A 12,947-nucleotide genomic window follows, 5' to 3' on the forward strand; every position below is an offset into this window, starting at 1 on the left:
GTAATAGCTACAGTTATAAAACTTCTAGACAAAAACATAGGGGGAAATCTTTGAGGGCCCTGAGTTGGGTAAATATTTTCTTAGATAGGACTCAAAATGTACAAACTATAAAAGAAAAAATAATTGATTTTTATCAAAATGAAAAACATATTCTTTGAAAGACACTGTTAAGAAAATAAAAAGATAAGAAACAGACTGTGAAAATATTTGTGCTCTTACAACTCAGTGACAATAACGCAAACTTGTTTTTAAAATGGTCAAAAAGGCCAGGCGTGGTGATTCATGCCTACAATCCCAGCACTTTGGGAGGTGGGAGGATCGCTTGAGCCCAGGAGTTCAAGACCTGCCTGGATAACATAGTGAGACCTTGTCTCTATAAAAAATTAACAAATTAGCCAGGCATGGTGGTGTAGGCCTGTAGTCCCAACTACTCAGGAGGCTAAGATGGGAGGATGGCTTGAACCCAGGAGGTCGAGGCTGCAGTGAGCCTCATGCCACTGCACTCCATCCTGAAGGACAGAGTGAGACCCTGTCTCAAAAAGAATTTTAATTAAAAAAAATAGTCAAAAGATTTGAATGAATACTTCACTAGGGAAGATATATGAATGGCAAAAAGTCCATGAAAAGATGCTCAAATCATTAATCATCAGGAAATTGCATATTAAAACCACAATAAGATGCCACAGTACACTTATTACCATTGCTAAAGTTTAAAAGGTTGATAATGCCAAATGTTGGTGAGAATGTAGAGCAACTAGAAGTCTCAAAATTGGTGATCAGAATGCAAAATAGTACAGCCACTTTGGGAAACTGGAAATTTCTTATAAAAGTACCTGTCATATGCTCCAACAATCCCACTCCAAAGTATTAATTCAAGAGAGATGACAATATGCATCCACACAGAGATCTGCACGTGAATGTGCATACCGATTTTATCCATAATACCAAGAAACAGAAAACAGCCTAAATGTCCATCAACATGTAAATATTTAAGCAAATTATCTATCTGTACGATGAAATACCAATCCATAATAAAAATAAAATAACTACTGATACATGAAACCACAAAATAATTTTACTGCTTCACAAGGACAGAAAACCAAATGCTGCATTTTCTCACTCATAGGTGGGAACTGAACAATGAGAACACTTGGACACAGGGAGGGGAACATCACACACCAGGGCCTGTCGTGGGTTGGGAATCTGGAGGAGGGATTGCATTAGAAGAAATACTCAATGTAAATGACGAGTTAATGGGTGCAGCAAACAAACATGCTATATGTATACCTATGTAACAAACCTGCACGTTGTGCACATGTACCCTAGAACTTAAAGTATAAAACAAACAAACAAAAAACAGATGCCCTTAAAAAAAAATAATAATAATAATTGTACTGCTTCACCAAGGACTTTTAAAGCGAAATTGAGGCTGGGCATGGTAGCTCACTCTGTAATCCCAGCACTTTGGGAGTTCCAGGTGGGTGGATCACTTGAGGTCAGGAGTTCAAGACCAGCCTGGCCAACATGATGAAATCCTGTCTCCACTAAAAATACAAAAATTAGCCAGGCATGGTGGTGTGCCCCTGTAATCTCAGCTACTTGGGAGGCTGAGACAGGAGAATCACATGAACCCAGGAAGTGGAGGTTGCAGTGAGCTTAGATCGTGTCACTGCACTCAAGCCTGGGTGATGAAGTGAGACTCCGTCCCAAAAATAAAAATAAATAAATAAACAAGGCAACACTGGCCCTTTTTTCCCTCCTATTGTTACTAGTCATGCACCATGGTGGAGACGAATACAAAGATTACTGGTACAGTTGGGTGCCGTGCCTTGATTCATGCTTAGGTGCCAACAGTTTCACCCACCGTTGCTCTTACATCATGTGCAAATATCGATAAATTGAAAGTGGCAAATAACAATTTAGTATTGTTAGGAAAATAGCTTTTGCCTTGTGGATTCCCTGTAAGAGTCTTAAAGATTCCCAGGGATCTGCCATCAACACCCTGAGAACTGATGTTCAAATTAATTAGAATAGTCACATTGACTTTTTAAAAATGACACTTCTTTTTAGATATCACTCAAAGGCATGTAAAATGCTTTCACAAATATCCCATGGAAAAAAGGAAGACCAACTCCATCTGTGGTACTATTTGCTTTACTTCCTCGAAAAATAAAAGGGGGGTTGGGGGAAGGAGAACCCTAGTAGGCCCCTGGGAGTGTGTTTGGCATGTGAAGCCATCCATCATGCAGTCATGGTGAGCAGATGCAGGCCTGGGACCAAAAAGGCAAGTGGTGCTGGGAACTCAGGGCCCTTCGTCACCTTTCCCCACACAATCCCACTGGCTATACACCCCTCCACAACACAGTCATACTCACACACACACACACACACACACACACACACACACACACACACACAGTCAGGCCAGCCCCACACGCCACGGCTAATCTCTCACAACAAGCCCAGCCATGGTTGCACTCACACAATACAATCATACAGCCACACCAAAGCCACAAAAAACACCCAACCTTATTGTGCTCAAAACCAGGTCACACTGCTCCATATTCACAGATGGAGAATCTCAATGGCCATACACTCAACCATAGTTATACTCAAACTAGCAGAATGGCTCATAATGTAAAACATCTACTGGGCCCCGTGGCCATGCCAGCACATCCCTCCCTACTATATTGTGCATGGGGTGAAATAATAGCTTTTGGACACAGGCCAACCTGAATTCAAGTTCATGTTTTGGACACCGGCCAACCTCAATCCAAGTTCATGTTCTACCACTTATTAGCTCTATAACCTGCAGCAAATTATTTAACCTGCCTGAGCTCTCATTCTAGAAAATGCAGATAATTCCTACTTTGAAAACTTGATGTGATGACACAAAATAATCAGACAAGGGGCAGCACCTTGTCTGGCCCAATGTGTCCTGGGGATGCAGCTGTAACTGCCATGTATGGCTTTTGTCACCAGAGGGCACCAGGGCCACAATGTGTCTGGGGAGATTGCTGGAAGAAAACATTCCGAAAAGGCCAGGGTTCCTGGGGAGTTTCGGGGTGATTACAGACAGGGTAGGTGTGGGATGTGTGTGGGGCTGGGCAGCTTTTGGGAACCCCACCTAGGCCCCGGCCACGCAAGTGTGCTGTTGGGTATGGTGGGTAGCTCCCGGGGAAGATCGGATCTAGGAAGGAGGATGGATGAGGGCTCTCTGTGAGCCAGGCCCTCTTCTGTGCCGATTTCACACACATTAAATCCTTTAATCCCCACAACGATACCATGGTTGATAGTCACTGCTAATATTAATAGTATTCCTGGTAAGGAATATTGAGGAAGCTGAGGTCTGCTTACATAGGCATCAAGTGGAGACCTGGAATACAAATGCAGGCAGCCTGGCTTCAGAATCCACGGCCCTAACCACAGCTCCACACTGCCCCCAACAGTGACCCCACATCTCCCCTTGCTGGGGTTCTGCCAGGACTCCCTGACCCTGGCTTTCTTCTCTGGAGTTCAGCCAGCCCCAGCTGGCCTTTCCTCTCTTCCGGCCTGCTCCCTACCTGCTCCCTGGGCCAACCCATGGTAAGAGGCTTATCACATATGTGTGGGGGACAGATAAGGCAGGGCCCCAGGGAGGGCTTATCCAGCCCTGCCATCCCTGCTGGGGAGCTGCCAGCAGATGGAGCCCCGCCCGCGGTCTGGGGTCACTCCTTGTGATGCTGCCAGAGCTCTTTATGATGTCATAATTTGTAGTGACATCATTGCTGTGTCCCTCCTTTGAGTCTGAGAGGGTTACTCAGATAGGAGTTGGGGAAATGGAGTCAGACAGGAGCCCTACCGAAGCTCCAGGTCAGTGGGCCAGGTTGGGCTGGACTGGAGGAGGAAGTGGTGCCAGAGGATCCTCCCCAGGGCAGATGGCTATTTTTGGTGTCGACCACTCGGCTTATAGCCACCCCTCTTCCTGTCTTCCCAATCCAAAGAGGCTCTGGGTCCAGCAGGGGCAGGAGCAGTGGGAGAAATCTTTAGCCCTGCTGCAGGGCAGCTCTGGGGTCAGTCTCTAGCTCAGGAACCAGCCCGTTCCTCCCTACAGTGAGGCCTGACCCTCAGTACCTTGGGTCTGAGGGGAAGGGGGCCTTACTTCCAATCCTTGAAATAGCAGTGAGGCAAAGAGGGATTATTAGGATGGCCAGACAGACGGACATAACCAGACCCACCATAATAGTCACACACATTAACTTGCTGATGTGGGCTGCAGGCACAGACTCACGCCAACACCATCACACTCACAGCCATTCATTCTCATAGCCATGCCCACAGCTACACGCGGGCCACAGACGGCTGAACCACACTGACATACCAGCACAGGCACAATGTCACCTGTCCCGTCTGGGAGAACAGGAACCCCTTCTCTCTCATGGTTGTTCTCCCAGAGAGTAGCTCAATTCCCAGCACATGGCAGATGCGCACTAATGTTTGGTGAGTGAATAAATGGACATTCAATGCCACATGGCCTGTGACCAGGCTGGGCTGAGGCCAGAGGAAACGCCATCCCACCTGCAAGCCTGCTCGACCTCTCCAGACCCAGGATGGGAGCATCGAGGAAGAAATGCCAGCACCACCCCAGCGCTGACTTCAGTCATGGCCACTCCTCAGATAATAGGTCACTGAAGGGACCTCAGTTATGTAGGGACCCCACTCCCTCCCTCCAGGTGCAGTGAAGTGGAACACTGGCACTCTGAAAATGGAATGTTATGAACATGGGGTGGTCTGGATGTTGGGTACCCCAGGCCCCCTGGGAATTTGGCACTGGGGGCTCTGGGTTTTGGGTCCTCTACAATGTTGGGTGCTCTGGCACCCTTGACATTGGGAATTCAGGACTTTGGGAGCTCAAAGCGATTTAGGAGTCTGGGTGTTGAAAGCTCTGGAGATTGGGGCTGCCCCTTGGACAAGGCCAAAGTCAATACTTCCTGTCTATATGCCTGATTTTACCTGGAGCCACTGAGGTCCAGCCCGGAACCCCTGTTCTGAGCCCCATGATTGGCTTATGCTGCCCCTAGGCTGGGGTGGCAGGGCTGGGGTGGCAGGGCTGGGGTGGCAGGGTCTCAGGGGTAGAGAAACCACAACAGGATGGCCTAAGGGGTACCTGGAGCCCCAGAGACAGCTCTCGGATCTGAAACCAATCTAACCTGCTCCTCTGCATTGGGACAGGGCAGTGGAGGTGCCAGGCACCGACCGCTGGGCTCCAGGTTCAAGAAAGGAGGAATCTGAGAGCAGAGCCCAGGCAGGCACCTCCCAGTAATGCTTCCCGGCTACTGAGGCTGGGGTTCTAAGGAGGTGGAGACCCCTGGCCAGGCCTGACTTCAACTACAGGCAATGTCCACCCTCCCCCACCTTCTCAGCAGGCCCCCAGCACCCCTCCATCAAGGTGCCAAGTGCTGCCGGCTCCTGCGGTGACCACCAGAAGTGGCCCAAGTCTGGCATTATTCATATTCCTACTAGACACACACCTAAGCTGACTATGTGCATCCCGAAACAGAGGTCTTGATCCTGCAGGCTGATGACACCACTCGAGGAAACCAGCCAGCCCTGGGGGCTCTGACGCTGGACGCAGCTCTCCCAGGAAATAGCTCCACTGGCTGCAGTAACTGGAGGCTCCTGAGCCACATTTCAGCCTGCAGTGGGTGGTGGGTGGGCCCCGGCCCGCTGCTGCCCTGCCCCAGGAAAAAGCAGGCCCATCAAAATGTCTCACTCCATCCGTCCCCCCATCCCCTCCCTCGCCCCAGTCTGTCCTCAGTCCTGATCCCCCTGCCCGCCCCACAGTGGCCCAGGCTGGCCATGCCCTTCCCACCCTGCAGGCCAGCTGCTCAGAGCCAGGGGCTCACAGCCAGGGACGGAGGCTATCCCAGCTCCCACCCGGGCTGGGCCCAAACCTGCCTCCTTTGGGCCTCATTCTGATTGGAAAAAAACAGCCTCTCTAGTCCCTGTCTCAAGGAGATGGCTTTTCAAACCAGAATCTTTCTCACAAGTGTCTCCTCAGGACACAGCTCACTGTGTGGTTTCCTGAAGCTCTTTCTGGGTCAAGGTGGGTAAAACACACATATCCATGAATCTGTTTCTATGTATACAAATAGACTTTGAGCTATGCCAGTGTTAGTCTAATAAAGCCCTCTGGCCAACATCCCCAATCTCCCTAAACACTCCAAGGAAAATTTTCTCTTTTCTTCACCCCACGTGCTAGGCTGCCTCCCTGTCCCCAGGTTAGTCCCCAAGCCTTCCTCTTTCTGATGGGGCCTCAGAGGGCTGGCCCCTGAGCACCCATCCTCCTCTCTTCTAACTGCCCAGGCCCCAAGCCCCTAGGCCTGAGGGCATCCTGGAAGTCTGGCTTTCAGCACCCTACACCTGCCTCCCTTCATATGGATTCCCTGAGCCATGAAAACTCTCAGAATCTTCACTGAGTGTTCTTAGCGCTCAGTGCCCTCTTCTAGGCCTGTCCCCACCCCAGCCTACTGCTGGAAGGGAGAAGGAGGGAGGCCTTTTCCCCTTCATACTCTTCCTTGTCTGCCTTCCTCTACTTGGGGGCCTCTTCAACATCCTCCATCTGCCTTCCCTGGGGTGGTGGTATCCCTTTTGATGAGCCCCAGCGAGGAGGCAAGGAGGAAGATCCTAAAAACAATTTATGGAGGAAGTTACGTCCTGGCAGGAGAGATGTAGAGGGCTTGGACCCCATCTGCCCAGTCCCAGGAATTGGGCATACACACAACTACACAGACCTGCTGCAGTGCACACAATCAGTCTTCCACAGATGTACCTACACAAATATGCAATCAGGGGCTCAGGTGTCTGGGGGCACAGACACAACAGGTTGCCCAGATCCAGGTGTGTGTGCACACAACTCACACAACAAATACCTGCACTTGGCTTGTAGGAGACTAAAAATCCCAAACATGCTATACCTACTAGGTTTGGGGACAAAGTAAAAGTGAAAATAATCTTGCTGATAAGACTAAGGTGTCTTCCCAGCTCTGATCAGGAGTCCAGTGTGAATAGGAGGCAACAGAGAGCTGTCTTTGTACTTTGGCTCTGAGGAAGGTTTGTGGAATGGACCGCGTGTGGCCTGAGAGAGCTCGCATTTCAGGGAATGCCTGGGCTTGATGCCTGTTATCTTGTTCAGTGCCTCTGATAAATTAATAAACTGGAATCTCACTCAACAATTGGTTTCATGTGAGTTTGGCATGTGTGCACTCGCTTCTTGGAGGCTGACTGTCCCAAGGAAAAAAATTAAACTGTTTCCTGGCCAGAAAATGGTGAGGACTCAGGGTCCAAAGTAGAAATTGCCTCTGTAGGCTGGGCCCCTTCCCTTAGCAGATGCCCTACTCAGGTTGGGGCAAAAACCAGTTCCTCTGACAGTACTAACTGGCCACTCGCCCTGAAAGGTGGTGGCTCTCACAAGGTATGCAAATGTGGGATGCTCATTCCAAATGCCAGCCACCACTCCTCAGAGGCAGCCTGGAGCAATGGGCTTTATATACACACACATGCATTTCCTTGGCCCCTTCTCTCCGTTTCACAGAAGGGGAAACCGAGGCTCACCATGCTCCTTTTGGCAAAGAGTTTTTTAGCTGAGATTGTAACCCAGGTCTGTCTCACCACGGAAGGAGGAGGGGTCCCAGGTTGGTGTCTGCAGCCCTTGTAACACCACCTCAAAAGTAGAGCTGACCAAGCCGGTGGTCCAGGAAGGAAATTTGAGAAAGGGCTCCCCCGAGCCCTCCAGTTCCAAGGAGTAGGACCTAGGCCTTACCCAGCAGTGCCCACAGTCTCTAGCGGCTCTGCTCCAAAGGGAATGGAATTTGCTCTGACTTCTCTCTAAGGGAAACGCAGGCGCAGAAGGCCAGGGGCCTGGAGGGCTAACTCCAGCCTCAGCCCCCCAAAGTGCCCCAGGCCTTCTGGCTTCATTCCAGCCTAGCCCGAAGGGGCCCACATCTGCTTGCTCAAGGGCCCCAGCTGGAGGGCAGCGAGGCAGGGGCGGAGAAGGGGACTCCTTTGTGGCGCCCACTCCCAGGGGTTCGTGGGGATCAATCATCTGAAAGCTGGAGAGACTTGTAATTTTATTCCCTGGGAGGAGGAGCCTGAGAAGTCGGCACGGGTGGGAGGGGATGGGATGGAGAGGGGAGGACGGCCAGGGGAGCTGTTCGGGTAGGGGAGGGACTTGGCTAGATCTCCCAAGCCTTCTCCACTCTTCAAACTTTCACCAAACTCTTAGCCCCCGCCTCCCCGAAACCAAAACACAACAGGCTGTGGAAGAGCTGCGAGCGGCGCGGCGGGGCGGGCGGACTCGGCGCGGCACAGAGCCTCGGGAGGCTGATGCAACTTTCCCTTTAAGAAAGCCACCTGGGCGCACCGCGGTGCAGACCCAGCACGCCTGGGCCGGGGGCTGCAGCATGGTAAGGGGGCTGGGGGAAGGGGACGCTGGGGCCCGCGCCTCCGTCTGTCCTGCCGTCGGTCTGAGTGTTCGGCAGCTCCGCGGAGCTGAGCCCCAGGACCAGCGTGTGCGTGTGTGTGTGTGTGTGTGTGTGTGTGTGTGTGTGTGTGATCGCGCATGTATGCGGGCATCTGTGGGTAAGAGTGTGGGTGCAAGCACCGGGATGTCTGTCTCGCCGCAAAGGTCGGGGTAGGTGCGCGCGTCTGGGTGTCACCGCTGTCACCAAGGAGCTGAAGCGGGAGGGAGAGGGAAGTGGGGGGAGCTCCTGCGTGGGGTGGTGGGGGGGGCGCCAGACGCCGGTTCGATCGGGGGCGGCGGGCGCAGGCTGTGCGGGTAGCGCCGGAGCCAGAGCGGGGCACTGTCCGTCCGGGGAGCCAGTGGTTCTGCGCTCTGGGGGCCTGCGGGGGTCGATAATCGGCCGTGCCTGCGCCCAGCGTGCGGGCTCCCGCTCGCTCCATCGCCTCTCAGCGCCCGCCAGCCTGGCTGCCTATCTGGCCCCTCCAGCCGGCCTGCCTCCCTCCCTATCTGCCCTCCCGGTGCCGGTGCCGGTGCCAGTGCCCGTGCCCGTGCGCCCGCGGGACCCGGGAAGCCGCGCGGGAGAGTCCTGGCGCACTCAGCCTCTCTTTGTCCGCGCTCTGGCCGCGGCTTTGGGAAGGGACTGCGAGCGAGCGGGGAGTTCTCTGGGGGCTGCTACCCTGGGAAGAATCCGTGCCCTCCCCACCCCAACCCTCATTACCGGCACGCCTAGGGCGGGGCCGGGCGGCCGCAGGTGAGGGCAGGGGCCTAGCAGCCCTGGGGAGCCCACCCCCGGCTGGCGCTCCGCACCCGGCAGCCACTGCAGATCTCGAGCAGGCGGCGGGGCCGGGCCGGGCGGGAGAGTGGGGCTTGCCCCGAGGGCCGGAGCCGGCCCGGGGGCGGGGCCGTGGGGCGGGGACCTCGGCGCCCCGGTACTTTTCCACCGCAGGGGCCGGGGGCGGGGCCGCCGCCTCCACGCCAGCTTAGGCCCACACGTGGCGGCTGATGTAACGCCCGTGCCCCCACATCTCTCTCCCCGATTAAAGCGGACGCGCCCCGCTTCGAGGAACCGGGACGCTGCGGGCGGTGCCGCTGCTCCGAGACCGACCGCGCCCCTGCCCGCCGACCCGGGGCCTCCGCGCCTCGGGCCGGCGGATACTTAAAGGAGCCGCACCCCCTTTCGGGCCTGCTCTCGGCAAGCCACACCCCCTCGCGGATCACTCTTAAAGGAGACGGGACCTCGGCTCGCTGACAGCTTCCGCACAAAGCGCGGTCTATTTCTCTGCTGAAAGGAACTTGAGGGTGCGGCCTTTGGGAAATAAAGGCTGCGGGGCGAGGAGTGGGGAAGGAGAGAATAACCTGAAAGGTTAAAGACTCCCAAAGTGAGGGAGCATCAGAAGGTTGGAGAGTAGTGGGTGAGGGGACTGGTTCTAGGGACTAATGGGCGACACTGAGCATGCCCAAGTGTTTCCAAGGACCGCAGAGAAAACGCCCCCTTTACTTGGCCTATGCGGCGACTGCGGCTGTACCCGCTCAGTTCCCGGCCCTTGGGACACAGAAGAATCACACCTCTGCCCTGGTAGAACTCTCCATCTAGTGGGGACCCACACTTGGGCACAAGGAAACATGCCGCAATTGCTACGTGTGGCAAGCGTGGGGGTACAGTAGGAAGGCTGACAGCAACGGGGAGGACCTAGGAAGGCTTCATGAAGATAATAGCATTGGGATAGGTTTTGAGGATGGGTAGGATATATGCAGGTGGAAGTGGAGACAAGGGTGCTCAAAAAAGATGGAACGGGTGCCGGGGCAAAGGCATGAAGCAGGAGCCCTCTGCAAATGCTGGGTAGTCTCACGTGGCGGCAGATGGCCGCAGGTTGCTGACCTGGGCTCCCAGGTAGAACTAAGGGCTGTTTCCTGCTCCCACAGCTCCTTCACTTCCTCCATCACAGTGAATGGAAATTATGCTTCTTCCTCTATCTATCTACTAAACTGTGAGGTCCTTGAAGCTAGGGAAAGAGCCTGTCACCTTTCCATCCCCCGTGAGGACTCCAGGGCTTGGCCAAGATGGACCGTTAAAACTGATTGACCTGACAGTCCTGTCTGATACTCAGCAGTGAGACTGTCAAGATGGGCCTGGGTTCTGTGGCTGATGTCTCAACATCTGCCTTTGGGTGGCTCACAAGCAGCTCAGACCAGCTTGTCCAAGCCAGCCCTCCTGTCCCTGCACCAAACCTGCAGCCTCACCAGCATTCGTCCTCTGGGTCGGGCACCGGCTTCCTCCCACTGCACCAACAGAAACCAGAGACTCCTTCTTATCCCTCCCCCGACACAGTCCGATTCATCACCAAGTCTCGCCATGTTACCTTTTATATTTCTCTGAAATCTGTGCACCTCTCCTCACCCTATTGTCACCTTCCTAACCTGAGCCCCCTCATTTTTGGCCTGGCTCCTTCCTTCCTTCCTTCCTCTCTCTCTCTCTTTCTTTTTTTTCTTTTCTTTTTTTTTTTTTTTTGACGGAGTTTCGCTCTTGTTGCCCAGGCTACAGTGCAATGGCGCAATCTTGACTCACTGCAACCTCTGCCTCCCAAGTTCAAGCAATTCTCCTGACTCAGCTTCCTGAACAGCTGGGATTACAGGTGCCTGCCACCATGCCCGGCTAATTTCGTATTTTTAGTAGAGACGGGGTTTCTCCATGTCTGTCAGGCTGGTCTTGGACTCCTGACCTCAGGTGATCCACCCGCCTCGGCCTCCCAAAGTGCTGGGATTACAGGTGTGAGCCACCGCGCCCGGCCTTGCCTGGCCCATTTCTAATTGATTTCCTCTCTTCCACTTCAGCCTCCCTCCAGTCCTTTCTCCACACTGTATCTAGGGGGATGGTTTCAAGATGCACATTCCACCAATTGCTCCTCCTTGAAGTTGATCTTCTGCTTAAAAGCTGTCAATAGCCACCCTTGCCCTCAAGATGAAGACCAAAATCCAGACCCCAAAGGCCCTGGCCAGGCCTCTCTGTCCAGTTTAATCTTTGACCATTTCCCCCGACTGTCTGAGCTCCAGCCTCAGAGCCTTTCCACATATTGTTCCATTTGCTTGACTCTCTCTTCCTCTTCTCTTCCTCATTATTGCCACTTTGCCTAATTAACTCCTTTAGACCCTTAAACATCACTTCATCAGGGAAGCCCTCCCCTAGTCTTACACAAGGCCAGGCCCCCCTATTGTAGAGTCTCATAACACAATCTTTCTCTTTTACACCCTTTATCTCAGTATGCAATTCTTTATTTTTTTATTTTTTGAGACAAGAGTTCTGCTCTTTTTGCCCAGGCTGGGGTGCAATGGCGTGACCTCGGCTCACTGCAACCTCTGCCTCCTGGATTCAAGTGATTCTCCTGCCTCAGCCTCCCAAGTAGCTGGGATTACAGGCGCCTACCACCACGCCCAGCTAATTTTGTATTTTTAGTAGAGATGGGCCTTCACCATGTTAGCCAGGCAGGTCTCGAACTCCTGACCTCAGGTGATTCGCCTGCCTTGGCCTCCCAAAGTGCTGGGATTACAGGCGTGAGCCACCACTCCTGGTCTCAGTTTGTAATTCTTTAAATTTTAGTCATCAGTTTAACTCTTGCCCCTTAGTCTGTAGGCTGCAGGAGTGCAGATACTTTTGAGGTCTTGGTGCCTAGCACAGATCTGGTCCAGAGCAGACCTGCAATCAATATTGTGGAATAAATGAGTCCAGCTGTGGCCAGCCTTAAACGCCTGCTAAGCAATTTAGGCCATATCCTGTTGGCTGTGGAGAACTATTGGAGAGAATCAGGGATTTAGGGCTTTGGGAAGATTAACAGATTGGAGGGGAGGAACATGTGGAGGGCTTGCGGAAAGGACAAAAATTAGGCAGAAACTTCAGAACTTATGAGGAAATTACTATTAGCCCCATCTTCCAGACTGAGAAAACTAAGGCTCAAAGAGGTTAAGTAACTTACTCGAAATCACATACCTAGTGAGTAGCTGAGCCAGAAATCCAGCCCAGGCCTACCAGATCCCAGAGCCTGAGCTCTTTATCATGAGCTAAACTGCCTCTGTGACCCACTACTGCTTGTCAACAGTGGCCCACAAATGCTTCAGGGGCATGTGTGGGGCCTGGTGTTGTGGATCTTCCACATGTAGAAGAGGCTGGACGCCATGGGCAATCAGTTGGTGTTTTCTGAATGGACAGATGGGACCACGTAACAGGAATGTCAAAGGCAGGAGAAGCAGCAAAGCTTTACACCCAGCTCATTCTCCTGGAAGCCGCCATGAAGCAGTCTTTTCCCTCCAGTCCACGAACTACCTGAGGGCAGGGACTGCATTTGCAGTCAGAGATGTCAGAGTCAGAGATGTCGGGTCTGTAAACCTAGTTCAAGTCCTCACTCGAGCACTTACAAGGAAGGCATTTGACCTCTCCGAGTCCGTCTCTTTGACG

The 12,947-nt window shown here is 53.0% G+C and overlaps 1 protein-coding gene and 1 long non-coding RNA gene across 5 annotated transcripts in view; both read left to right on the top strand.

The window, feature by feature from the left end:
* Positions 1-3,683: 3,683 nt before the first annotated feature.
* On the top strand, positions 3,684-6,200 carry LOC129051226 (uncharacterized). Of its 2 annotated transcripts, none has more exons than XR_008515314.1 (3): positions 3,684-3,852; positions 4,309-4,663; positions 5,212-6,200. It is a non-coding gene; the product is annotated as an uncharacterized LOC129051226 (long non-coding RNA). The 2 variants fall into 2 exon arrangements; XR_008515315.2 differs by having other exon boundaries at positions 3,685-3,852; positions 4,309-4,479.
* Positions 6,201-8,167: 1,967 nt separating this feature from the next.
* SLC6A9 (solute carrier family 6 member 9) overlaps positions 8,168-12,947 on the top strand; it is a 35,157-nt gene continuing 30,377 nt past the window's right edge. For 2 of the 3 annotated variants that reach the window (XM_009251201.4, XM_063712642.1), the window contains exon 1: positions 8,168-8,444. The gene's annotated coding sequence lies outside the window, so the exon portion shown is untranslated. The remainder of the gene's footprint in view (positions 8,445-12,947) is intronic. The other variant, XM_009251232.4, reaches the window with a different exon arrangement.

This window comes from Pongo abelii, chromosome 1, assembly GCF_028885655.2.
Source record: "Pongo abelii isolate AG06213 chromosome 1, NHGRI_mPonAbe1-v2.0_pri, whole genome shotgun sequence".
Lineage (NCBI taxonomy): Eukaryota > Metazoa > Chordata > Mammalia > Primates > Hominidae > Pongo > Pongo abelii.